The sequence below is a fragment of the Rhinopithecus roxellana genome, chromosome 14 (genome assembly GCF_007565055.1).
Source record: "Rhinopithecus roxellana isolate Shanxi Qingling chromosome 14, ASM756505v1, whole genome shotgun sequence".
Taxonomy (NCBI): domain Eukaryota; kingdom Metazoa; phylum Chordata; class Mammalia; order Primates; family Cercopithecidae; genus Rhinopithecus; species Rhinopithecus roxellana.
Window position 1 is genome coordinate 33,472,764 of NC_044562.1, and position 27,301 is coordinate 33,500,064.

Genomic DNA, 27,301 nt, shown 5'->3' on the forward strand with positions numbered 1-27,301 from the left:
GGTGCTAAGAATCTCCTTATTTCCTAAGGATCACACAGCATATAGAAATTACAAAACTGGATGAAGTATTTTTTAATACAGCAATTTTCTAGCAAGGGAAAAATATCCGCAGTAACCGTTTCATCCCTTCTACCAACTCGTAGATTATGATCTCCGTTGTAAGAAAGCACTTAACAAACTAGAGGGATTAAAGAAACATTTCCCTGCAATTTCAGAAATCTTTACCAACGTATCCCGCAGCAGGGAATTAATATCCAACTACAATTCAAAGTAGAGAATGTTCAGATGAATCTTTTTAAACAAGGTAAATAATACAACCCTGATTAGTAGGCAGAGCAGAAAACCATCAACAAAAGCTCAAAGCAAACAGAAGTTATCTCCCCTTTTCAGCTTGAAAAGCAAAAAAACAGAAATGTTCGATTAACAGAAAGCAGTGTACTTTCCCAGATCATGTGATAGAAAGTTCACTCGAAGTTACATATCTGGGCACAAATAAAAACCTTTACAGGCCGAGGACAATAATCCCAGAGACTCTAAATTCTCCATTTCTTTTGAAATGAGAATAGGAAATCTTAGGAAGCGATAATGTAAACGTTTCACTTTGTTTGATAGTATATACTTATTGTATGACTACTATGTTATGTTCTGTGGGAGACAGAATTAAGCTGAAGATAAGGCCCTTGCCTTTGAGGAGTTTGCAGTTGAATAGGGGATATAATGCATTGACATAAAAGTAACACTGGGAAATAATGTGAAGAGAGCTATGAGTTTTAAGGAATTATATTAATTGGTTTGAATTTTTAAAAAATCTTTGGTGATTACAGAAAGTTTCACAAATCAATACGGCTTTTTAGTCAGGCAATGAAAAACAGAATCTGGCAATTACACAGCAGGAAGCAGAATCAGCCTAAGTATGAAGAAGAAAGCACAAGGTGTGTGTGGAGCAAAGCAAATGGCCTCATACATGGACAGAAATAGGGGAAGAAAAAAGAGTGAGGATTAGATAGAAAATGGCTGGAGGAAAGGGAGTTCCAAGAAGACAGAGTATATGTGAGAGTCCTGAGGTAGGAGGTAGAGCTTGGCTCCTTAGAAAGTGTAGAAGAAATAAGAAATTTTAGCGGTTGGATAGTGGAAAGGGAGCTGAAGAAGGCGGCTAAGAAGAATTAGAGAGAGAGAGAGAGAGAGAGAGAGAGAGAGAGAGAGAGAGAGAGAGGAGTTCATGGCATCACAGATACTAAGAGAAGAGATTACGCAAAGGAAAGAGTTGTCTGCTGTGTCCAAACGATCGCAAAAAGACTACAAGGAAAAGAATATAAAGAGCATAGGTAATTAAGGATAAAAACATAGGGAATCCTAAGAGCTTGGAGCCCATGAAGTGACTACACAGGTACTAAACTGCTTTGCAAAAAACCAAAGCAAAACAAAAAAACAAAACAACCAGCTTCCTGACTCATTTTATCCTGAACTATGATAGAACACACACACATGCACGCTATCTTACAGAGAAAAATATTCAAAAGAAACAAAAATAAAGCAAATACCCAAGCCAACAATCCATTTGCAATGACACGGGAAAGAAGGTAGTCCAGTCTGCTGTAACTTCTTTGTAAAAGGCAGTAGCAGGAGTCTCAACACCCAGTTTCTTTGTAAAAAATGAAGTCCTAATGTATCTGTGGGCCTATTTGGATTTAGTTTTTCTTATTTACACGTTAGACTGTTCTGCTCCTTCCTCCAGAGGGCTCAGAAACACAGATGGATAAACATATCCAAACTTCCAATAAACCCAGTGAATACAAAGAACCAGATTTTGGTCTTCTAGGAATACTCAGTTACATGGCTTGTAAGTCTGGTCCATGATTCTAAATTCTGTCCCTCTACCCAGACTACTTCTGTGGATCACTGACTATGACGAACCATTTAACACCAGGGAATAGCTGTGATGGATGATGTTTGAATATACTGAGTATCAAAAGGGATGTAGACAAGAGACTTCCCTTCCAAAGTTTTGTGGCAGTTCACATTTCCCTGTCACTTTTACTAAAAGTAAAATGCAGAAATGGCTAACAAAAATAATATTCTACTCTGGCTGGATTACGCTTTTGACTCGCCTGCCCCACATAAAGGAAACGCTGATCATCAGGATGCTTTTCTCTGCTTCTACATCAATTACAGGGCTAAGGAACAGCTTATCAGTCTTCAAATTCAGTAAATCACAGCCCCAATTATAATTCACCAAAATGTTCTTCAAAATTAGTCAGTGACTCAATAATACTCATTAGTAGCTAAAATAAAAAATGGCCATTGGCAGGGCCATCCATCTTAGGATACTAAGTCAGGCAAATGGCTGTTATTTATTTCCAGGATTACTTCAAATGTCTGTTTTGGATTTTGAGGTTTTAGATATGGGCATCATATACTAACCCAGTATCTCACATGAGTACAGATGTTGATAACCAAAATTAATCTCAATACTTTAGTATCATATTCAAAATGTTATCCAGATTTAGAAATGTTACAGAAGAGGAAAATGGCAAAGTTTTCTTGTTTAATCTGAAATACACATTCTTCTTCTCTACTGAAAACATTCACCACCACCCAAAGTCCCATAAAATGGACTACACCTCCCTTCTCATTGCAGTCACCAAGGTCAAAACACCCAGGGCCATGTGCATGTCTGCCTCTGACTTTACATTTACTCACTACCTCTGTTCTTTGCAAAGATGTTTCCAGCAAAGTGAAAGGAAGTCATTTATTGTGGGATTTTCTCCTCCATCTGACAGAGCTCAAAAAGCAGTAGGATCCCTCATCTGTCACAGATTATATATAAAAGACTGTGAAGACACCTCAAACAATTTGGCTGAACTCAGCCATCATTTAGGATATTTCCCAATTTAATTCTTCTCACTTTCTCAATGCCTCATGTAAATGTTACTTATTGAAATGCTGTACATTTTGCAAATGTCAGCAGTTAAATAACTTTTAAATGTTAAGAACAAATTTATGGCCGGTCGTGATGGCTCAAGTCTGTAACCCTAGCACTTTGGGAGGCCAAGGAGGATGGATCACTTGAGATCAGAAGTTCAAGACCAGCCTGGCCAACATCGTGAAACCCTGTCTCTACTAAAAATACAAAAATTAGCTGGAAACCGCTTGAACCCAGGAGGCGGAGGTTGCAGTGAGCCGAGATCATGCCACTGCACTCTAACGTGGGCAACAGAGTGAGATTCCATCTCAAAAAAAAAAAAGAAGAAAGGAAAGAAAAAAACAAATTTATATAGCCAATGACAATCGCATCTTTATAACACAAAATTAAAAGTGACAATAAAAATCAAGCACTTAAATCAAAATAAGTATAAGGACAGGTAATTCATTATTAAGAGAATAAAAAGGAGTAACGCCCATCAGCAAATAAAACTCCAGGCAAGCAGTCCAGTCTACCATAAATTAAATCCACATGTAAATTATAATCATTGTTTAAGCCAGAAACTTATACAAGATATTTGCCTGATAAGAAAGACAGCCTGTTTTAACACAGGCAATTTAAGAAACATCAAAAACAGGCTTTCTTTATGCCTCTTTACTATCGGATATAAATTGGCCACTGTGGGTAGAGGCAGTATGTACATCAGTCAGGGTCCAACACAAACAATATAAATCATTCCAAATATTTAACACAGGAGATTTAAGACAGGCAATTGTTTCACAGGTTATGAAGTGTGTTAAAGCCAACTGAAAAAGGTGCTGTAACCCAGGGACTGGTAACGGCAAGAAACCCTTAGCATCCCTTGGTACACAGGAAAAAGAAAAGAAAGGGTATAAATAGAGCTCTGAGGACCAAAGATGCTTCCCAACACAGAAAGGGAGGAAGAGATACCCTGGTTTCTCCCTCCCTACTTCCCACCAGTATCTCTCATGCTGAACCCAGTACGAAGTCTTTAGACACGGGAGCCTGGAAAACGCAACCTACAGGAGCCAGCTCTGCCCACATCTCCCTCATATGCAGGGCATACAGAAGGAGGGAGGGGGAGGAGGGGATCTAAGGGCACAGTGTGTTATGAACTCACAAGGGGATGGCCCGTTTTATGAACTGGATATTTCCAGGAGACAGAAATGCAAGGTATCAGGCTGGGCCCAGTGGCTCATGCCTGTAATCCCAGCACTTTGGGAGGCCAAGTTGGGTGGATCACCTGAGGTCAGGAGTTCAAGACCAGCCTGGCCAATATGGCGAAACTCTGTCTCTACTAAAAATACAAAAATTAGCTGGGTGTGGTGGCGCATGCCTGTAATCCCAGCTACTCAGGAGGCTGAGGCAGGAGAATCACCTAAGCCTGGGAGGCAGAGGTTGCAGTGGGCCAAGATCTCACCACTGTACTCCAGCCTGGGCCACAGAGTGAGACTCCATTTCAAAAACACAGAAATTAGCAAGGCATCATTTAAATTATAAGGGAAGCTAAAATTTGCAGGTTTCTTTCTTTCTAGCAAGGTAGGATACAATGAAATTCAATTAAAAGTTACTGAAGAAGTTCAAAAGCATATTTAAAGCTTTTCCCAGCCATTTTAATTTTTTTTAAAAAGCTGTATTTCTGTAAAAAACAAATTACATAAAAAAAATATTGTTTTCACTTCTGCTTGAAACATCTTTAGAGCTACATACATTTCCTTTCCTTTGGGTCTAACATGGTTGTGATATGCAACTGTGTGGACCATGACAATAAACAAGAGGTACTAGATGCAACTGAGCATTTCCCATGGCATTCTGGTCCTCTCAGAAATCAAATGTACTTCTGAAATTTTAACTACAAAAAGAAGGTATCTTAAATATTTTTTCTCTAAATCACACACACACACAGACACAAAATGCTGACTTATTTCTTAAACACCCTTCTTTCTGCTTCCACTTCTAAAGAGTTCGGACTGAAGAGTGCTCTTTGCTCTTCGTATTCTTTGTTTTTTAGTTGTATGGTCTTTAATGAAATATTCTTATTAAGGAAAAATAAATCACTGGATGGCAACAAAAGAGAACTAGGAAAAAAGCATAAGCTTGAGTAACCTGAAAATGACATTGAAATCTGTCATCTTTTTTAAGCAGCTGGACTAAGAAGCAGACATAGCTCTGGTCTTTGCCTTAGCCTGCCCTTCTTCCACCTTCTAGAAACTATTCTGTAAGCTCTTTGCCCCAAACTTCCTCAATCTAACAAAAAAGAAGTTCCCTGCCTCCCTTCAGAACAGAAAAATCAGTAGATACGACAGAGAAAACACCACAGACATAATATTATGCGTGACCAGTGGCACAGGAAATTGGACTAAGGTATGCAAAGTGCTGACCACCTCAACACACAGATGCAGTCCTGTATTTTTAAATTATTATTACTATTCTTACCAATAACTAAAAAACTCAATTAAAACCTCACCATTTAAGTTCCACAAGTTCAGTCAGAGCCCATTTTTTCATGCTTAACGATTTTCTCATTAAGTGCAGTAATTTCTCACAAATTGTAGTAATAAAAGTAAGTCCGGCTGGGTGTATTCCCCCCTTTTTAAATGCTGCCTTTTCATTGATGTGTTAAATTAAAACCCCAGGCACAAGGAACAGAGTAAATGCAAGGTCTTTATTGTCAGAATCCATTCCTGCAGACTATGAGATCTCTCTCCTTTTATTTCTGTTTTTGAGCTAGCTGTGAATCCTACTTTGTAGCCACAGGAAGAATGATATGGAAGGTCTCTTGGCCTTAGCTCACTCTGTATAACAAATATGGTAGTGGGAACTAATGAGAAACTAGAAAAATGATATCCAGTTAGCCCACTGGCTGTAAGCTCATTTTATGTAAGACAGCATTATGATATAACATTTTTATTGTGATGAATAATAGTTTTCATCTTAAATAGCCTGGGTTACGACCAGATCTGTTTACCAGGTCAGCTGGCAAATTTTAAGTTTCCTGGTAAGTGGAATGGTTCTGTGGCATTCTACGGTCTTGTAATTTTTTATTAAAAATATTCAGTTTAACCATTAAAAAACCACTAAACATATCCCACAAATCCTGAAGGTCATCAATTAATATTTACAGGGCATACAACAGTTAACTAAAGACCAAAGAACATGCACTGCCTAATGTAACTAATTTTCCCCAATTCTACAAAGCAGTGCACTTAAAGTAGAATATTGAGACATTATGCTAACATAAGAAAGAAACTACAGGAAGACTTTCTCATTAAATGAGGAAATATCTTTCAGCTTTTTAGGAAATATATATGTCACATGCCTGAAGGAATGTGTTGTGGTGGGGAGTGAAGGCTAGGGAAGGCAGAGAAAGAGGGTCTCCACAATTTTCCAAGGTCCTAGAATTCTAAAACTTGGCAATGCTTACTAGAAATGATAGAGAAGAATTAAGAACCTTATCACCATGCTTGATTCCATTCCAAATGAGCAGTAGGGGAAAGGAAAAATATAAGATAATAGTGATAGGTACTGTAGCAAATTTATAGTATCTATCTAGCTTCATACCTGAGTAAATGTCATCAAACTAATATAGGAAGTAAGTAGAAGACACCAAGTAGTCATAGTAACAGTGCAGCCAAGAGGAAACAGGAACGCAAAACCAATCTGGCAATGGGATCCAATTAAAAGTTGGTAATTGAACGGAACTGAAACACAAGTATCGGTTGAAGAGACAGTGAGTGATGAGTCAGACTCCTCACCAAGGAGAGAAACAGGCAGCCATTGTTGAATGTGCTTTCGGGGAAGTTGGACAACGGGGAGGCAGCACACAAGTCTTCTAGGATGCCTCAAGAATTTCAGTCTTTTTTGAAAGGAAATATTAGGTACCAGAAATTTTAGAAAGACAGTATTCTATCTGATAACTCCTTCTAAAAACTGATAAATAATGACTTGTGTTTATATGGTATCTTTCCTTAGGGACTTCTCAGATTCTTCTTTCTTTTCATTTCCCCCCCTCTATCCTTTCTGATTTTATGAAGTAAGTGTTATAATATTCTAGAAGTCAAAATACAGACATGTTAGATTCTCTACTTCTTCTTTGATGGGGCTAAGACTTAGGAACTGATCCAAAGAACCAGAGAATTAAATCTGCTACAATTCAAAAATTCAAATCATTATTACTCCCAAGCACTGTTTTATTAAAGTCGGCAATGGAAAACAAAAGAGCCAGATGAAGGTCATTTTGTCTCACTGATGGTAGAGCACCAGCAGTATCTAAGACAATGAATCATACTACAATAAAAATACAACACGGCACTGGGATCCAAAGATATACTGGTTCTCAAATCACAGACATCTCTTTAGAGTAGGATTTGGGGGTAAATACAAGAACGGTCATTTTTAATAAAGAGTTAATCAGCTTTAGAAAGCCGATGCTGCAAGGGCATTAGCAGGAATATGGTTTGAATACAAGGTTCATAGAGGGAATCTGTGTAAGAGTGGGTCAGGAGAGGCAGAATGGGACCAGATTGTGGCAAGTCTTGAATGGGGGACTGAATGGGAGTAATTAATAATGGTTGACGAAGAATAAAATCTGTGCTATAAGAAGTTAAATCTGTACAAACATATGGGCAGGAATGAAGGAGAACTTTGAAGGTTATTAATGAAGGATGTTGGAACTGTCCAATGACAAAATAATGAAAGCCTGAATTAGGATAGTGATAGGATGGAAAGGAAGAGACAGACCTGAGAAGTAAATTAGAAGACAATTAGAAAGCAGAAGAGAAATGGATACAAAGTTGTCAGAAATGCTCATTAAACTCAAGGCCAGCCATAGTGGCTGATGCCTGTAATCCCAGCACTTTGGGAGGCCGAGGCGGGCAGATGATCTGAGGTCGAGAGTTCGAGACCAGCCTGACCAACACAAAGAAACCCCGTCTCTACTAAAAATACAAAATTAGCCAGGTGTGGTGGTGCATGCCTGTAATCCCAGCTACTCAGAAAGGCCGAGGCAGGAGGATTGTTTGAACCTGGGAGGTGGAGGTTGCGGTGAGCCGAGATCATGCCATTGCACTCCAGTCTGGGCAACGAGAGTGAAACTCCGGCTCAAAAAAAGAAAAAAAAGATACTCAAGGGGCAAAACAACAGCAACAACACTGCTTATTTCTGGAAAGTCCCATTAATAGCATCAGGACACGCCATCGCTTAGGTGGTTGCCTTCCTTAGAATGCCCTTCTTTGGGCCCTCTCCTATCCACCTGTACCATAATGGACCAGCTTATGCCAACCTCCTCCAGGAATTATTTTTAAGACAGAGTCTTGCTCTGTTGCCTAGGCTGGAGTGCACTGGCATGATGTCAGCTTACCGTAATCTCCCACCTTCCAGGTTTAAGCAATTCTTGTGCCTCAGCCTCCCGAGTAGCTGGGACTACAGGCCCACGCCATCATGCCTGGCTAATTTTTGTATTTTTAGTAGAGATGGGGTTTTGCCATGTTGGCTAGGCTGGTCTTGAATTCTTGGCTTCAAGTGATCCACCCGCCTTGGTATGCCTTTGAAAGTGCTGGGATTACAGGCATGAACCACTGTACCCGGTCCCTCCACGAATTCTTCTTCAAAGGAGTCACCTACCCGCATTTGCACCCATATATTCTGCCTTCCGTCCTATTGCCTTTGCTGAACTGTGTGTTATCTAAGTTACCCCTTCCCCCTGTGCCCTAGATCCCATGCCTCTCCGCTACTCAAGGATTTCTTCCAGTCTCATGTCTTATAGTCTCTATGGCGCCTTCTCCATGATTTATACATACAACTCGGACCTTTTTCCTGAAGTCCAGACCTGTGTGACCATCTTCCCCTTCTCAGCAAATGGCAATTCGTTCAGTTGCTGAGACTAAAAATCTTGGAAGTTATTTTTAACCTCTTTCTCTCTCACACACTCTACATTCAAATGATCAGCAAAACTTGACAATTCTACTATCAAAACAGATAAAAAATCGGATCTCTTCTTACTACCTCCTGTCGCGTGGATTAATGCCAAAGCCTTCTAACTCATCTGCATACCTTAACCTTGCTCTTTTCCTCAACATGGTAGAAATATAAAATCAGATCATCCGCTACTTCAAACTCTTCAATGGTTTCATATTTCACTCAGAGAAAAGCAAAAGGTCTAGGAAGGCCTTATGTGATTATGTACCCCAGCCAGCTCTCTGATCTCAGCTCCTACTTTCTTTGCTCCAGCCACACAGGCCTCCCTGATGCTTCTAGCCAAGCACACTCATCTTGAGCTTTTCAAGAACATGCTGCTCTCTCTGTCTGCAAAGCTCTCCCCACAGATATCCACTAGGTTCTCTCTCTCACTATCCTCAATTGTCAGTTCAACAGTGAGGACTTCCCTGATCCTCTACATAAAATTATAAGCCCATTTCAACCCAGCATTCCCTATTCCACTATCCTGCTTTAACTTTTCTCTATAGTGCTGTCACGGGTTGAACAGTATCCCCACCCCGCCCCCACATTCCTGTCCTTTCCAAAACCTCACGTGACCTTATTTGGAAAGAGGGTCCTTGCAGATGTGTGATCAAATTAAGATGAGGTCACTAGGAAAGGCCCTAATCCAACAGGACTGACATCCTTATAAGAGGCAAATTTGGATACAGACATACAAGAACTCCCTGTTAAGAGAGAAGAAGAGATAAGAGTAATGTACCTACAAGCCAAGGGGATGCAAGAATTGCCACCTGTCACCAAAGGCTACAAGAGAGCACTGAACAGATTCTCCCTCACACCTCTCAGAAGGAAGCAGTCCTGTGATTTTGGACTTTAGTCTCCAGAACTGCAAGGATAAACTTCTACTGATTTAAGGCACTCAGTTTGTGGTACTCCATTACTGCAGCACTAGGACACTAACACAAGCGCTTATCACCATTTGACATATATTTTCTTATTTGTTTACTGTCTGTATCTTGGTATGCCTGGCACACAGGAGGCATTCAACAAATAACTGTTGAAGGGATGAACAAATGGTGTAGGCCTCACAGGTTTACTCCTCTAAAAGCCTAAGGAATGAACATGTCTTTTTGTTGTTTGTTCAATTTAAACCCGTAGGCTGTGTATTTAGTACTGGCTGCCCCTTAGGGGAGTGGACAGTCTAGCACTCTCTTTTATCCCCTCCCCACCCTTAATTTTACAGAGATGGAAATAGTTACAATAAAGCTCTACTGAAGGGGGAAATGCAGAAAGAATAACAGGCTATGTAAGAGATATATGCAGATGTACAGGGATGAGATATCACATCCAACATTATCATGATTATATGCATGAAGACATCTTGGCTTTTTATTGTTGCTTACTAAGTATGCCTCATCTCATCTTGGTGTACACCTTTTTCTTTTCTTAGCTCAAGCTGCTTGATGCCACCGGGAATGGAGAGTTCTCCCAAAATGTACTGTCTCTGACTATATCCCCAATTTATTATACCCGGAAACAATCAACCATCTTGATCACAATACAGGGCATTAGTAGGGATGAAGAGGGTTATTCCTATGAAGAGAGCGAATGTGGGTATTGGCAGAGTTTCAAAGGGAGGGAGACAATAAAGAAGATGTCCACTTTTTAACTTTATATGCTATTATATTAATATTTGCCTTTTCCCTCATATAAGCATGTACTTATTCTTTTTTTTTTTTTTTTTTTTTTTTCAGACGGAGTCTCGCTCTATCACCCAGGCTGGAGTGCAGTGGCCGGATCTCAGCTCACTGCAAGCTCTGCCTCCCGGGTTTACGCCATTCTCCTGCCTCAGCCTCCCAAATAGCTGGGACTACAGGCGCCCGCCACCTCGCCCGGCTAGTTTTTTGTATTTTTTAGTAGAGACGGGGTTTCATGGTGTTAGCCAGGATGGTCTCGATCTCCTGACCTCGTGATCCGCCCGTCTCGGCCTCCCAAAGTGCTGGGATTACAGGCTTGAGCCACCGCGCCCGGCCGCATGTACTTATTCTTAATGAGAAGCCTAAAGAGCAAGTAAATCATCTCGAAACAGTTAAGAGATTGTCATACAAGGAGACAATAAACAATTGTTTCTATTTCTAGTGAGCTCTCAACAGGAAGACAATTTTCATGGGGTGACACTTAGGATACTTCTATTTCACTGATGCTTTTCTTTCTTTTTTTGTTTTATTCTTTCTGAACCAAATACTTTGTTCTTTTCATTTATTACTCATATACTTAAAGAGCGGTGGTAAAAAAGGCCCTTAGAAATAATTTCATCTACTGTCCTCAGGAAATTTGAAGCAGGTTTGCAGGCGTATCTTATCTTCGGTTTGTGGCTTCTACCCTCCTTACAATCCTATACATTTAAAATTCCTATGTATACGTCTTGCTGGCTTCATTATAATCCACCTAAGAATAATCAGACACAGGGCAAATGGTGGGAATAATCCAACCTTAGTTATATTTTCTTCTCAGTCCATGAGACAAAAAAGGAGTCAAACAAAATAAATACATGCTTGACAAAAATGGGACAAAAGAACAAACAAATGAAAGGAATAATGAACCTATAAATTTTCAAAATCTATAAACATCGATCTAAGACTTGATGTACTTGATATACCAGTTGCCACTAAAATTGACTTTCATTTCTCACAACTAATCACTTTTCTGCTCCAACAAGTACCTAAAATCTATACAATTTTTCCAGTACTGAGTAAACTTATCCTCTACTAATATAAATTAATTTTTCCTTGAAGCAAAGGATTCAGAAACACACACAAACTTGCAGCACACATAGCTAAGTTTATTTTTCTTAAAACGCCAATACCTGAAGACCTGTATTTAAAATATACTCTATTACCTGTACTGACAATGTTTTCTTTAGTGTTACCCTGTAAAAATTCACTAGGATCTCATGACCTAAGCTGGTTTAGCTAGGTGAGACAAAAATCATAGAGGTCTCACTGGCACACAAGGTCTCAAGGTGAATAACTTACAATACTCAAAACATCACAGAAAACAATTAGAAAATCAAAAGACAGATTTGAACAAACTATCAACCAAATTGCCCTGACATTTCCAGCACACTTCACCGAGTAACAAGGGAATACACGTACTTTTTAAGGCCATAGGGAACAACTGTCAGAACAGACTATATGTGAGACCACATAAGAACAAGTCTGAATAAATTCAGAAGGACTGAAGCCACTCAAAGTATGATTTCCAATCACAATAGAATTAAACATCAACAACAGGAAGAAACTGGGAAATTTGCAATATTTGGAATTTAAGAACACATTTAAATAACCTAAGAGTCAAAGAAACAATCATGAAAGACATCAGAATATATTTAACCTGAATGAAAACAAACACATAACACATCGCAACTTATGGTGTGCAACTAGAAAACTGCTTAGCAGGAAATGTATAGCTTTAAATGCCTATATTAGAAAAGAGGTTTCAAATCAATAATCTAAGCTTCCCTCCACCTTAAGAAATAAGAAAAAGAAAAGCGAACTACAGCCAAACTAAGAAGAAGGAATGGAATAATAAAGATCAGAGCAGAAATTAATTAAATGAGAATGGAGAAATCAATAAAACCAATTAAAAGCTGGGATCTTAAAAAGATAAAATCCATAAGCCTTTACCTAGACTGACCAAGAAGAAGATACAAAATCCCCAAATCAGAAATAAAGAACAGATCTCAAAAATATTATTGTAAGGGAATAATAATCAATGTTATACTAACAAATTAGACGAAAGGAAAAATTCTTATAAAGACATATTACTAAAACTGATTCAAGAAGAAATTTTAAAACTGACCAGATTTATTAGTTGAAAAATTGGGCCCGGAGCAGTGGCTCACGCCTGTAATCCCATCACTTTGGGAGGCCAAGGTAAGTGGATCACTTGAGGTCAGGAGTTCGAGACCAGCCTAGCCAACATGGTGAAATCTCGTCTCCACTAAAAATACAAAAATTTGCTGAGTGTGGTGGCAGATGCCTGTCATCCCAGCTGCTTGGGAGGCTGAGGCAGGAGAATGGCTTGAACCTGGGAAATGGAGGTTGCAGCGAGCCAAGATCACGCCACTGCACTCCAGCCTGGGCGACAGAGTGAGACCCCATATCCAAAAAAAGAAAAAAAAAATTGAATTAGTAATAAAAAGCTTCCCACAACCTCTTCCTCACAGTTCCATACTGAACTTGAGTTGGAGGAGGCAAGTCTAGTCTTAAAATGCAGATAAAACCACTACCCGGTCGCCCCTGGGCTGGCTTCGGCCATTGTCACTGCTGCTGCCACCAAGAGGAGGGAGGCCATGATCCAAAGGAACCCAGTGCGGTTGAGAAAACTGTTTATCGGTGGTCTGAGTTTTAAAACTACAGATGGGTTAAGAGAACATTTTGAGAAAGGCGGCACGCTCACAGATTGTGTGGTAATGAGAGAACCCCAAGCAAACATTCCAGGGGCTTTGGTTTTGTGGCTTACTCTTGTGTTGAAGAGGTAGATACAGCAATGTGTGCTTGACCACACAAGGTTGATGGGTGTGGAGTGGAACCAAAGACAGTTGTTTCTAGAGAGGATTCTGTAAAGCCCAGTGACCATCTGACAGTGAAGAAAATTTTTGTTGGTAGTATTAAAGGAGATACAGTTTGAGAAACTACTCTGAAAACTATAGCAAGACTGAAACTATACAAGTTATGGATGACAGGCAGAGTGGAAAAAGAATGTACACTTTTAACTTTTGATGATCATGATACAATTGATAAAACTGTTGTTTGGAAACACCACACTATTAACAAGCACAACTGTAAAGTGAAAAGGACCCTTTCTAAACAAGAGATGCAGTCTGCCGGATCACAGAGGTGATGGAGGTGGATCTGACAACTTTATGGGTTGCAGAGGAAACTCTGGAAGTGGTGCAAGTAATTTTGGCTGTGGTGGAAACTTTGGTGGAAGAGGAGGCTCTGCTGGTGGAGGTAGAGGTGGTGGCAGCAGAGGTGGTTACGGAGGATGTAATGGTGGATATAATGGATGTGGAGGTGATGGTGGCAACAACAGTGGTAGGCCTGCCTACAGCAGTAGTGGGGGCTATGGAGACTGTGGACCAAGATATGAAAACCACGATGGCGGGTATGGTGATAGTGGTGAAGGATATGATGGTTACAATGAAGGAGAAAATTTTGGCAGTGGCAACTACTGTGGTGGTGGGAACTATAATGATTCTGGAAATTTTAGTAGACAAAAACCATCAAATTATGAACCCATTAAAGGGTGCAGTTTTGGTGGAAGAAGCTCGGGTAGTTCCTGTTGTGGTGGTTATGGATCTGGCGGTAGATGTGATGGATATGGTAGCAGAAGGTTCCAAAAACAGCAGAGAGGAGCTACATTTCTTAGCAGGAGAAAGAACAAGGAGTTGTCAGAAAAGTTGCAGGTTATTTGAGATAGTCAACCCAAATGCATTAGAGGAACTATAAAAATCTGCTGCAGAAGGAATGATGATCCATAGTCAGAAAAGTTATTGCAGCTTAAACAGAAATCCCTTCTTGTGCAGGACTATCATAGCCAGTTTGCAAAAGTATAGCTATTAATGAATGCAATATAGTGTCAATTAGATGTACATTCCGGAGTTCTTTTATCTGTTGTAGTTTTTTGTTTCTTCTTCATTACGTCAAGTATATCGTCCTGTAAATTGTGGTAGTGATACCAGGAATAAAAAAATTAAGGAATTTTAAACTTTTCAGTATTTGTGTAGTTTTTCTATATTTTAGTACAGAAACTTTAACAAAATGCAGTTTTGAAGGTATTTTCTTTTGAATTAACAAGTAAAGAAGATTATTGTTAATTACTATTTTGTATAAATTTTGCTAAAGTTAATTATAAAGAAACATATGCTGACTTGCAGCTTAAGGGGAATCTACTGTCCCCATTTCCAAACCATCACATGAATGGGCACTGACATGTGAAGCAAAGAGATATTTGTATGTTTGCAATGTGTGTTTTAGATACACAGGATTTGGTATTTAAATTAGCATATTTGTGAATTTAAGAGCATTAAGAGGTGACCTTCAAATGAAACAATCTCAAAATTCAAAAAACAAAACAAAACAAAAGCTCCCCACAAAGAACTCAGATGGCTTCACTGGTAAATTATATGAAATATGTAAAGAATAAATAATAGAAATCTTGAAGAGAAGGAAACTTCCTAACTCATTATGAGCCCAGTATTTTCCTGTCACCAAAGCCAGACAAAGACATCACACAAAACAAGAAAACTACGAACAATATCCCAACAAAATATAAGCTGTCTTAGTCTATTTTGTGCTGCTGTAACAGAATACCCAAGACTGGGTAATTTATAAAGAACAGATATTTATTTAGCTCACAGTTCTGGAGGCTGGGAAGTCTAAGAGCACGGCACCAGCAGCTGGAGGAGGTCACCCCACATCAGAAGGTAGAAGCAAGCCAGAGACAGAGAAGAAATGAGGCCGAACTCATCCTTTTTACAACTAACCCACTCTGGTGATAAGGGCCTGAATCCTTCCATGAGAATGACGCCTCCACGATGCAATCACTTCTTAAAGGTCCCACCTCTCAGCACTGTTAGAATGGGGATTAACTTTCCAACACATTGACTTTGGGGGACATTATTCAACTGCAGCATTAGCTAAATGAATTCAGTATATATAAAAAGGATTTTTTAGAGTGACTAGATTTTACACTTGGAAAGCAAGGTTGATTTAGCAACTGTAAGTCAATTAATATATTAGCAGAAGAATAAAAATCACAGTAATCTTAACAGAGGCTGAAAATGCACCTAACAAAACCCAACATCCACTCATAATAAAAACTTTCAACCAATTAGCAATAGAAGGAAACTTTCCCAAGCTGACAAAGGAAATCTGGGTAAAACTTACAACTAACATTATACTAACAGTGAAAGACACAGTTTTTTCCTTAAGATCAGGAACAGAGCAAGGATGTTCACGCTTATTTCTATTCAACACTGTGCCGCAAGTTCCACCCAGCACAATAATTAAAAGAAAAGAAAAGAAAAACATACAAGTTAAAAAAGAAGTAAAGCCTTCTTTATTTGCAGACATGATCCTATATGTGAGAATCCTAAGTATATTTTAAAAAACCACAAGAACTAATAAGTTTAATAAGGTTACAAGCTATAAGATCAATAAACAAACAAATAATTTCATTTCTATATACCAGCAACAAACAATCCAAAAATAAAATTAAAAAACAATTCCATTTACAACATCATCAAAAAGAATACTTGGCAATAAATTTAATAAAAGAGGTGTACGACTTGTACACTAAAAACTATAAAACATTATGGAGAAAAAGATCTAAATAAATGAATACCTATTCCATGTTCATGGATAACTCAGTATTATTAAAATGGCAATTTTCCCTTAATTCTTCTATAGACTCAATAAAATCCCTATCAAAATACCAGTGGGTTTTTTCTTTTTCTTTTTTTTTTTTTTGAGACGGAGTCTCGCTCTGTCGCCCAGGCTGGAGTGCAGTGGCCGGATCTCAGCTCACTGCAAGCCCCGCCTCCCGGGTTTACACCATTCTCCTGCCTCAGCCTCCCGAGTAGCTGGGACTACAGGCGCCCACCACCTCGCCCGGCTCGTTTTTTGTATTTTTTAGTAGAGACGGGGTTTCACTATGTTAGCCAGGATGGTCTCGATCTCCTGACCTCGTGATCCACCCGTCTCGGCCTCCCAAAGTGCTGGGATTACAGGCTCGAGGCACCGCGCCCGGCCCAGTGGGCTTTTTCATATAAACTGAAAAGCTGGGCTGGGCACGGCAGCTCACACCTGTAATCCCAAAACTTGGAGGCCAAGGCAGGTGGATCACCTCAGGTCAGAGCTCGACCAGCCTGGTCAACATGGCGAAACTCCGTCTCTACTAAAAAAATACAAAAATTAGCCAGGCGTAGTGGCTCATGCCTGTAATCCCAGCTACTCAGGAGGCTGAGGCACGAGAATCACTTGAACCCGGGAGGCGGAGGCTACAGCGAGGCAGGATCATACCACTGCACTCCAGCCTGGGTGACAGAGTGAGACTCTGTCTCAAAAAAAAAAAAAAAGAAAAGCAAAGCAAAGCTGATGCTAAAGTTTACATGGGAAATGCAAATGACATAGAGTAGTTAAAACATTTTTAGAAAAGAACAAACTTGGAGTGTATCCAAGTACTCTATTTTTTACTCCTTTTTTCTTAAATTTTTCTTTCTTAGGCTCTTTGTATTAACTTTTTAGTTACGAAATAACAACCTTTACTCTCCTCCCTTCCACCAGACACTCCCTTGCATTGCTAGCTTGTCTAATTCTGTTTGCTTAGAAGTTCCAGAGACAATCCAGGTATCCGTAGAATGTTCCACCACCAGGCGATTACTTGAAGGCTGCAGCTAATTTAAAACTAACTGGTCAAGCCCAAGACGGCGCCGGCCCATTCAACAGATGGGGCAATAACTCAAGATTATCAGAACAAATCATGTAGCGTGGCATCACCTTGCAACCTCCCCCCACCTGTGTGCACTCCCGACCCAAACTGACTATGAAAAGGTCCCAGGGATTTTTGGGTGTGAGAGAAATGTTCTTTGAACTATGGTGATAATTTTACAATTCTATAATTCACAAAAGATCATCAAATTATACTTACCTGTATATTTCATAGTAGAAAATTTTACTTCAATAAAGCTATTTTAAAAAGTAGAATAAGTGCAATTTAAGAGACTTGTAGAGATTTACCATAGACAGAAGAGAGAAACTAGATGTTTCTATCACAGAATAAGTATGAAAACTTAGCATAAGTTACTCTCAATGCCCCAAGAAAACATTATCGGATTCCAAGAGCAAGGGAATTCTAAAAAAGTAGTTCTTATATGAGCAATGGCTCCTCTGACTTCAATGGCTACCAATGAAATACAGTAATTATCCTGAGTGTTATGGCTGAGCCTCATTACCACTGAGAGACATGAACAGATAACTACAGATTTCAGTAGTTTAATCTGACACAGGAAAATGAAAATGGACCTTTAATTATAACTATTAACTGAAGATTTTTTCTCCAACTGTCCATAAGGAACCTCTAAAAACAAGTTAAATTTTCTCCAATTTCCAAAAAATCTAAGCTGGTAATATTCTCCAGCCCTGCTGAAACTGTTCTATAAAGGAATTAAACTTCCTTCCCTTTTCTGGCCAAAGAAGCAAGCATGACATTTTTCTAGGTTTTATGTAGACACGCATGGATCTGACAGGCTAACTGTACCAAATTACACTTGCCACTTCTTTCTGTGTCAGCATATTTTTTGCCTTGGGCATGCAATTTGAAAGGGGAGGACCCAAACACTTTTATTACATTTAAGTGGAACTCTTAGCTGTTTCTTGGCTCCTCTTAACACATTTCAGTTCATTAGTGACTATTTTAACAAAAGCCTAACATCCTTTCCTAAATATCTTAATTGGTTAAGAGCTTCTGTTGTCTGCCACTAAAATTGGAGGAGACAATTTCCCCCAAAGACCACCTGAAGTCATTGATTAAAACAGTTTGCACATCAGCACAATCTGAAATCAGTGTCCTTTTTCAACCAGCTGGGCTTATGGAGCAATCTTGAAGACAGCCCAATTCAAAGAGAACCAAGTGCAATACCCTATATGACAATGATCTACCACAGAAGGAAGAACTGCAGAATCTATAGGAGGTGGGAAGAAAGAAGCAAATTGCCATGAATAAGTACTTGAACTGCTTGCTCTCTGCCTCACAAATCATACTCATTAGCACTTACTGCAAGGGTGAACTCTAACAGCAAGCTGGATGCTCGTTCTCCTAAGCACCCAAGAGTTCTGCGCTTCCATCAGAACCAATTGTGAGCACCTGCCTTGTTGCACTGATGGCCCAAGTCACTGATGCGAGCTGAAATGATATGGTTCGGATTTGTGTCCCGCCCAAATCTCCTATCAAATTAGAGGAGGAGCCTGGCAGGAGGTGAATGAATCACGGCAGAGGACTTCCTCCTTGCTGTTCTTGTGACAGTGAGTTGTTTTGATATCTCATGGTTTAAAAGTGTCTCTCTCTCAATCTCTCTCCTTCACAAAAGATTCGTACCAGGAGTGGTTTAGTATATTAAATAAAGGCTTGAATGGACTTTGGGCTCATCTAGTTCTGATGCTGAGAAAGCCTTCATGAATTCCACATTTTCAGCCAGATGAGAAATTATCCTTTCCATTTTTAATATAAAAAGAAAAATTACTCAGCACATTTAAGGGAAGCAACTTTCCTATGTAGCATGAGAAAACAAAACACTAGGAGAAAACAGGACACTGTCATATATCTCATAAAGACTTTTTAAAAAAACTCTCAGGAAGAAATTCAGGTGCTCAAAGAAATGTAAACTAAAAATCCCACGCTCTCCACTGACCAAATGGACCCCCCCTGACAAAGTGGACCCCAGAAAACCTTAACTGAGTTTCGGGTCATGACACGACAAGGGGGCAGGTTGCATTTTTTTTTCTTTTTTTGACACAGAGTCTTGCTCTGTCACCAGGCTGGAGTGCAGTGGCAAGGTCACGGCTCACTGCAACCTCTGCCTCCTGGGCTACAGGTGCATGCCACCATGCCCAGCTAATTTTTTTTTTTTTTTTTTTTTTTTTGGGTAGAGACGGCGTTTCACCATGTTGGCCAGGATAGTCTCAATCTCTTGACCTTGTGATCCGCCCCCATCAGTCTCCCAAAGTGCTGGGATTACAGGTGTGAGCCACTGTGCCTGGCCAGGTGCATCTCATTATACCTTTCTTTTTGGCAGTTTACACACAATCTTCCAGCATTAATGTTAAAGCAGGTATCATAAGACTGAGAGAACAAACTGTGTAGTAAACAGGACCTAAGGCCATGCCAGGTGAGCATTAAGTCACAGCCCTACATTTAAAGAATAAACTATGTTCTAACTGCCAAAAGGTTTTTCTTTCTTTAGCAGCCAAAAAAGTACTGGCCTTGGGATAAGCAATATTGTTTTCAAAACAATTTGCAGCTCTACCAGATGCTGACTTACTGAACTCTGGTTCCACCAGCCGTTAACTACAGCTTTGATTGGACAAGAGAGTAATTTTGGTAACTTTCTCCTGATAAGAAGACCACCAACCATGGACTGGTTCTAGTGGGTTTTACAAAGATGGCACATTTGTGTGCTGTGTCCCGAAAAGACCTTTTGATATACAGGGTCTAATTGTAATATTTAAATGTCAAGTCTTCCCTGCAAGGTGAACATGGGTCTTATGTAACATGCATGTTTAATACTCATGCATCAGGACCACGTTCATGAATATTCATAGCTCCTCCTATAACCTGTTGAATATGTATAGTCAATCAGGTCAGCAATAATGTTCTTATCCCAAACCCTCCTTCATAGTGCCTGTCTCTGGGCTTTGGCTGGAAGCCATGTTTCCCAGCCTTTGAATAGACTAGGACTAGCCTTTCCCAGTCTTTCATCAAAAGTCCTATCAATAGGCACAAGGTTTCAGATACATGACCCTATAATGTTGTTTTAACAAGTGTAGGAAAAGAAGGCATTAGGAATTAAAAGAAACAGTATGGCTAAGTAAAAAATCCAGTATTTGAAAGAGACAAGTGTTTGAATTCCTATGTGGTCTTTGGGGAAAATTGTCTCCTCCAATTTTAGTTTATCCATCCGTAAAATGGGGGTATTAATACTTACTGTAACTTACATGTGATCTAGGGTCCACTTGGCCTTGCTATTTCCACCTTGCAAGCTGTAACCCTTTATAAGAAATAAAGCTCTCTTTTTCTAAATTTATAGATCTTGTGATTTTTTTCAGTTAACAGAATGTAACTACAGCAAACATGCTTTCATTTTTATGGTACCAGACATTTCTCTTTCTTAATGGATAGCCAGGCTACATTTTACAAGAGCTATATCCTGTAATTAGGGATATTCTGATACAGATTGACAGAAACTTAAAAGGATTTTAAAAGCTGGGTAAGAATAAATGAAAGCCTTTTAGGAAGAGTTGCTGAAAAATGAAAATACTTAAAATTATTATGTGTGTATAATGGTCTTTAGTTTCTATGTCATGTGTTTTTTTATTTTTTCATCTTTATTTCAATGATTCCATTTAATTATTTGGCTGCCGAGTTTCATTATATTAAGATGTAAACTTCAGGCCGGGCGCGGTGGCTCAAGCCTGTAATCTCAGCACTTTGGGAGGCCGAGACGGGCGGATCACGAGGTCAGGAGATCGAGACCATCCTGGCTAACACGGTGAAACCCCGTCTCTACTAAAAAATACAAAAAACTAGCCGGGTGAGGTGGCGGGTGCCTGTAGTCCCAGCTACTCGGGAGGCTGAGGCAGGAGAATGGCGTAAACCCGGGAGGTGGAGCTTGCAGTGAGCTGAGATCTGGCCACTGCACTCCAGCCTGGGTGACAGAGCGAGACTCCGTCTCAAAAAAAAAAAAAAAAAAGATGTAAACTTCAGCGTGGTGCTGTGCCATCCAATGAAATATACACAACCAGTAAAAAGGTTTAAGCCTCAGAGGCCGAGAGCTGGCTCTCTGGAATTTGATCCACAATCTTCCACATATTTGCAATTATCCATGAAAAGTCATCCTAACTACTCTGGGCCTCAGGCCGCCCACATGGAAGATGAACAACACTTTAAAGGCCAATGGTGCATAATTGCTATGTCAGATAACACACCCTTTCAGCAGGTATTCTCTACAATTCCAGACTGATTTTTGTGTTACAGTCTTGATAAATGAGGCATAAAATAACCCTGGATCATCAAGTTCTGAGGTTGAACAACTTAAAATGAGTCAAGAAGAAAACCAGTGAAAAACAAGTGAGATATTTAATAAAAATACAAAGTACAGACTAAACCTCTAGAATCCTAAATCATGAATTTCTCATGACTAGATGTATCAATGCGCTTTGGAGACAGGCCTAAAAAAGTATATCAAATTCTTTAAGGAAAAAAACTTGTATAGGGCTAAAGATGTTTAAAATTTTAGTGACTGTATGTATTTTAGTATCTTTCCTTTTAAGATGCTCAAGGTATTTGAAAGAGCTTATTTTTCTTAAATTTACCAGCGCTGTGTAGAAAAACGCCATATTTTTGTCTTCTTATCTATCTGGGCAGAGTATAATTGATTATATAATTCATACCCAAGGTTACATAAATCAGGATCAATTAAAAAAAAAAAATCACCACCCCCCCGCCCCCCACCACAAACCCACACCAACACGAGAGAGATTTCTGCTAGATCACAATTCTCTAGGGTTCATTATTTAGGGCTTGACTCCTGGCAGAAAATCACATAATGTATGTAAGTAAACAGCTATGCAAAGGCATAGTGCTATACCACACAAAAACAACACTGAACACTATTTGGCTTTGATGAATATATTATTACTAATTGTACCATATTCTATCTAGTGCTGAAATTGCTTGGAAAAGTGAATTTTAGGAAATATCTTTTAAAAATGAAAGGATGTTTCTGATAAGTGAGATTAAAGAAGGCTGAAGAACAAAGGCAAAAAGACTCTAGGATGAGATGTAATCCAAATAAAGTGAAAGGAAAAAAAAAAAAATGAAGTGATCACCTTCTAATCAAATGGACAAGTACATATTACTGCTCTCTTGTACCTAAGTCAAATGTTAAGGCTGTTTGGGGCCTGTACTATTTCTACTTAGGTCTTCTCTTGACAGACTTTTTTTTAAACCAGTTATGCTCGTGTGAATTCAATTTGGTAACATGGAGCTCTGCCACCCTGTCACTACACGCAAGCCTAATACAGAACCTACAATCTCAGTGGCAAAAACAAGGTCCCTGAAAGAGAGAATCATCTCATTATAAAGTTACATTCCATCCTTTTATCTGTCCCCATATATCCATCCTTTCTGGCTCTTAAGGTCCTCAAACAACCTGTTTTTGACACACCAAGAACATTGAAGCTATTTTACATTATCTCCCATACTCAGTGGGAATTTATAAATTCAGACATAATCGCACAGAATTGTCTGGAGGAAAGAAGTAATGTGGCTTTTCCTTCTCGAACCTGCTGTCTATCTTATGACATTTCATTATTTTATTTTAGCATTCTTCCTAAGTTGGGAAAGGGCAAGGAGTTGAAAATCATGGCATTCCTCCTTAGGAGCTCTGTTGATTAGCTGGGTGGAAGATGTCCAAACAAGTGGATAAACTCAATGTAAAGAGCCCCTGGAGACTCTGTGAAACCCACAACTACAGATAACAAATCCCAGATGATGGCATGATGTGCTTATGAATAGCGTATGTAGGGAAACAACCCTACTTTCACAACCGATAGATGATTATTATATATACAGCTGTGGTCAAAATTTTTTCTGAGCTGGGCTTGGTGGCTCACACCTGTAATCCCAGCACTTTGGGAGACCTAGGCAGGTGGATCGCTTGAGCTCATGAGTTCAGAACCAGTCTGGGTAACATGGCGAAACCTCAACTCTACAAAAACTACAAAAATTAGCCTGGTGTGGTAGTACGCACCTGCAGCTCCAGGTACTTGGTCGGGGGGCTGAGGTGGCAGAATCACTTGAGCCCAGGAGGTTAAGGCTGCAGTGAGCCGTGATCATGCTACTGCACTCCAGTCTGGCCGACAGAGTGAGACCCTCTCACAAAAAAGGAAAAGAGAAAAAAAATTGTTTTCTATTCTAACACTGTAGTGATAGGTAGGGAGAATGGAGGAAAGGGGCTGGGAAAAGGGCAGCCAGAAAGAACATGCTTCCTGGGGTTCAGGGCATTGGTTCTCGCCTCTGTGCCAGTAAGCTTAGAGCAAGATACATCCCTCACACTGAAAATCAGAAGATAAGAAAACGTGCAGCTGCCTACTATAGAAAAATGCCGACTGCTGATGTCGGGGAGAGAATCACAAGACTCTCAGTTTGACTATGCTACTATTAGGCCTGAGAAAAGTAACTATGTCCATATTTTAATTTATAATGATAGGTAAAACAGCCAAGTTCTACCTACGGGTCAAGTAATCTTACCAACCATCTATCGCTGATCACCCTTTTGACACCTGAATTTTAAAAAAATAAATTTACTGGAGAAAAGGGCGAGGGATTCCTGTCTCCCCACTCTGGACAGAAATCTCTCTAAAAGAAGATCACTACGAGGGAGGGAGAACTCTTTGGGCTTACAAGAGAAGTGAGTCTCTGCTTATAAAGGGCCTTAGTAAAAAGATGCCCTAGGGGAAGAACAAACAAGGTGCCCAAAACAAAGAACAGGACATTAACAAAGAGACAGAATTTCTGGAGCTGGCACCAAGAACGGCAAAAGGGATAAAAGGGAAGCCAAGTTAGAACCACGAGGAGAACTAGTTGCTAAGAAGCAGTCCCATTTTCCAACAGCTCTGTGGAGAGTCTGGTTTTGTGACATCACTAGAGGGCTCTGATTTACCAAGTCTTAGACGGAGGTCAGAGGGACATCTTTTGTCGAAATACTAGCAACATGCTGGGTCTCAAAGTCACATTCAATATAAAAGGACAGTCTATTCATCAAAAGTACTATCAGTAGGCACAAGGTTTCAGATACATGACCTTAAAATGTTGTTTAAAAAGCGTAGGAAAGGAAGGCATTAGGAATAAAAATAAACAGTATGGCTAAGTAAAAAATCCAGTATTTGAAAGAGACATGTGTTTGAATTCCTGTGATCTTTGGGAAAATGCATCTTCTCCAGTTTTACAGTTTATCCATCAGTAAAATGGAGACAATTGATACTGTTACTAATTGTAACTTACATGCTATCTAGGGTCCACTTGCCCTTGCTATTTTCACGAGACTGCTGTGAATCCCCAATCCCGTGGCCAGGGGTAAGACATATTTTCCTAAGATGTGAGTAGATTCTCAGGAACTGACTCTCCTGGTCTTTTCAGACTCTGGCCTCATGTGTGCTCAGGCGCTTTCTCTGCTCTGCATGAAACAATGCAAACTGCCAGTTTCCCCAAATACAGCACTTAAACCTGGCATTTCCAGAGTTTTACTGACACTGAGTAATTTGTGGTCATGAGTTTGAAACGTATCGTAGAAGGCCGTGACTGTGCGTAAATTCACCCACGTTGTCTCCCTGCCTCTTTCCTCTTCTTCTAAGTCCCTCCTCTCCTAAACTAGCTCCAGTTACTTATATGATGCTGAGGAGCTTCCCTTTCCTCTGAAGCCTATGGACTGGCCAAAGAAGTTTGGGGATGGAGACTCATTCTCTACCCTAAACACTTATCAAAGTTATTTTCCCAAGTAAAGCAATCCTCTCAAAAAATTCTGGCAAAAGTTGTTAAAGCTCTAACATTTTCTTCATTTCTTCACAAGGTTTTGCAGAACTGCTAATGCAGGGTAATTAAAATAACATAATAAAGTGCTAGCACAATGCCTTGAACATAGTAAATATGAAACCGCTAGTGGCTGCCATATAATGGTGATGACAGCTAGATTCAGTCCCTGAAAAGACCATACCTACACCAACCACAGAGTCCAATCACTTCCAAACGGGGGACCTTGGACTTTGGCTGAGGTAACTGACGACATACAACTGAAAGACAGGAAAGTCTCAATTTTCCTTCAAAAATACGATAGTCTTGATAAACAAGAGTTCATTGACTTGTCACAGTAGCATCTCTGGCCCTTTCCAAACACCCTGTAACAATATACAGCTGAACAGACAACAGGTATAATACTGTGAAAGTCTCTTGATCACTTCAATACATTAAAGACAGAAATTCTGAAGTACTGTTTTCACCAGTACTAGAAAACTATCACTTAGAACTTTAGATTTCCTTCTGTTTACATGAGGTTTTGTTTTGTGCTAAAACTCAAAGTTTTTCTCCTATATGGCAACTTTTAGCAGGACAAAAAGCTCTTCTTCCATCTCAAAACCGAAAACATATACACCCCACTTAAGAGACTGTAGATTACTATGATAACGAAGCTGTTCTTCCTCTGGAGATTCTCACGGGTTTGGCCTTTGGCATTCCTGCTGACAGGATTTAGCCTGGTAGACTGTAAGCTCTCTCTGAGGCTCAGCGGCTCATGCTTGCCTCTGGGCAACAGCACAGTAGATCTGGGGATCTTGCCAGGATTCCTAGACTCTAAGTAGTAAGGTACATTAGACCTACTGCAGGCAGTAGTGCTTCTAGGCATTTAACTCTCATTTTTGGGCCGGGCACGGTGGCTCACGCCTGTAATTCCAGCACTTTGGGAGGCCAAGGTGGGCGGATCAGTTGAGGTCAAGAGTTTGCGACCAGCCTGGCCAACATAACGAAACCCCATCTCTGCTAAAAATACAAAAATTACAAAAACAATAAAAATACAAAAATTAGCCAGGCATAGTGGTATGCACCTGTAGTTCCAGCTACTCGGGAGGCTGAGGCATGAGAATTGCTTGAACTCAGGGTGAAGGTTGCAGTGAGCTGAGATCTCACCACTACACTCCAGTCTGGGCAACAGAACAAGACTCTGTCTCCCCCAAAAAAAGAAAAAGAAAAAGAAGTAATTTTTGGCCAGGCATGGTGACTTACACATGTAATCTCAGAGCTTTGGGAGGCTGAGGTGGGAGGATCACTTGAGGCTAGGAGTTCTAAACCAGCCTGGGCAACATAGTGAGACCCCATCTCTACAAAAAATTTAAAAATTAGCCAGGCATGGTGACATGCGCCTTTAGTCCTGGCTACTCAGGAGGTGAGGAGGAAGGATCACTTGAGCCCAGAGGTCCAACATTACAGTGAGCTATGATCCTGCCACTGCACTCCAGCCTGGGTGACAGAGCGAGACCCTGTCACTAAAAAAAAAGTCATTCCCCTGCCCCTGGCAGGATGTTGGAAGAGAAAGTTCTATACACACATGAACAAACATAAACACTCACATACATAGAAGTCAGCTCGCAGGCCAGATTTGGACCAGCAATAATGAATATAATAGTTTATACATAAAGCTGCAGGATTAACAACTGCCAGTTGCCATCATTTAAAGGGTAAATGAACAGAAACTTGAATGCAATCAAGTGAATGAATGTTAGTCCCAGGCCCTCTGTGCATCTCTGAAAGCTATTTTTATGTTAGCCACAGCCTAAATGAGATTCTAGGTACTATCTGATAAGGAAAAGTGACCATGTAGTCATTTTGAGAAGGATTAAACTTAGGGGCAGCATCAAGGTCTTTCTGGGTCTATTATAAAAGGGCCACAAACTCTCAGCACTGGAACAAGAATTATGTGTCTCCAAATATAGGAAGATGTGGTTGGGCACGGTGGTTCACGCCTTTTATCCCAGCACTTTGGGAGGATGAGGCAGACAGATCACCTGAGGTTGGGAGTTCAATACCAGC

At 40.0% G+C, this 27,301-nt stretch overlaps 1 protein-coding gene across 1 annotated transcript in view; it reads right to left on the reverse strand.

Moving 5' to 3' along the window:
• The window catches only part of XRCC5 (X-ray repair cross complementing 5), a 98,805-nt gene that overhangs the window by 16,216 nt on the left and 55,288 nt on the right, over window positions 1–27,301 (reverse strand). The gene's annotated exons all lie outside the window — the stretch shown is intronic.